The sequence below is a fragment of the Arachis ipaensis genome, chromosome B09 (genome assembly GCF_000816755.2).
Source record: "Arachis ipaensis cultivar K30076 chromosome B09, Araip1.1, whole genome shotgun sequence".
NCBI classification, from domain to species: Eukaryota; Viridiplantae; Streptophyta; class Magnoliopsida; order Fabales; family Fabaceae; genus Arachis; species Arachis ipaensis.
In genome coordinates this window covers 7,895,052-7,896,988 of record NC_029793.2, presented here as the reverse complement: position 1 = coordinate 7,896,988, position 1,937 = coordinate 7,895,052, and positions in this window count along the sequence as shown.

Sequence of the window (1,937 nt, the reverse complement as noted above, 5' to 3'; positions counted from 1 at the left end):
ATCCTCTCTTGGATAATTCATATCTAGTGTATTGTAAAGAGTGGAGCTTGACTGAATCGATGATCCGGACAATTTAACCCAGTTGAAGGGTTTGTCTTCAAAGTTGGAGATATGTTGGATTTCCACCTCCTCTTTCTGGTGCATACAATTAGTTGATTCTTAATCTTGTCTCCGTCCCGAGTCGTGTTCCTTATTTTCGTAGAAAAACCAGCAAGTTTGGAATAATGTTTGTAGAACTTTCCAGCTTCTTCTAGTGTCTTGAAAATCATTCCCACCTTTGGGACAAATTTATCATCCACAACACAGCTGGTCTGCACGGTGAACCGAAATCTTAATTATGGTGAACCGAAATTTTAATTACGGTGAAACAATTATATAGTGCTTAGGGAAAAAAATAGAATATATTCGTCTAATTTTTTTAGACTCCTTTCTGCTTACTGAACCGAACACATGCACATGGTGAATCAACTCTTTAGTACTTGCCGAACCGAAAAGTTACTCACAATTACTAACAGTTAGTCACAGTTACTCACACTCACAGTTACATATTATCAATTCAATTAAATTCAATTCAGATATAGATCACATCAGTCTATTCAATTCACTTCAAATAAAATTAGCAATTTCATTCCATTGAATTAGATTCAAAATTCAATAGTCCAAACCTTATCAAATTGATACGTTTAAGAAGAATTATCCAAATCACACTCAGTCAACTGATTTGAAGTTGATTCATTCATTGTTTCAATTTAGAAGTGCAGATCGAAGAAGAAAACGAAGAAGATGAACGATGAAGGTAATTACATTGAAGTCAATCCAAATCGATAATGCAAAGAAGAAAAACGCGAATAAAGGAGAGCAACGAATTTAATTAGGTTGACGTTGTATGGAAAAGTTTACGTTGAGAAAGGTTGATCACGCAAAAATAAGGATTAGGTTATATACGTTATATGAGGCGCGTGTACACAAACGAGTGTGTGGGGCGTGGAGTGGAAGGGACTTGAATAAGATCCATGTAATTTTTACATGAATATAGAGCTTTTCCGATAATAATAATAATAATAATAATAATAATAATAATAATAATAATAATAATAAAAATAAACTCAATTATCCGCATTATAATTATTAGACCCGATTTGATCCAATCGATTTACACAATCTAAACCGAATCATGTTTAAATTTTTTGATAAAAAGACAAATATATCCCTGATTTTTGTTTTTATAAAAACAAAAAAAAAATCATGATCTAGTGGGTTATGTAAATTAGTCGATTCGATCGATCTGATAACAATTGGATTTATTGTTATTGTTATAAAAAAATCAGTTTTATTCTAGTTTGTTAAGAAATTGAAAAATAACCGATTCATTAATATGTCCAATAATAATGCGACACATAAGGGTCTTTACAAAAAGACGTTTTACACGTTTTTATAGGAGTATCCTCCGAGAGAGCATCTACTTGACTCTTCTTGTGTGAGCACTGTCACCTTCATTACAATGGGTGTCAAAAAAACAAAAGATAAAAAAAAAGGTAGATATTACATAAAAATTTTATAATTGTCTTTATATAAAAATATATTTTTTTTAATCTTTGGATGATAAATTGTATGATTAGATTTTGATATGCTATAAAAATATTGTTTTTATTTAAAATGTGGCTAAATAATAAATTATATTTTTAAACAAAACATTTTTACAAAAAAATATTTTCGCCATCTTTATTTGAGTAGTTGTAAAAAAAAAACCAACAAAATGCATTTTTGTATCATTTGACAACTTTAGAATATTCCTTATTAATTTTGAAAAAATTTAGACATCTAATGCTCAAGAGTTTAATTATTTCTTTTTTTCCCCTTTAATTGAATCATGTTATCATTGGTGCAAGTTACAGCCGGTTATGCTTGTAGCATTTTTAAGGAAAAATGTGTATGCA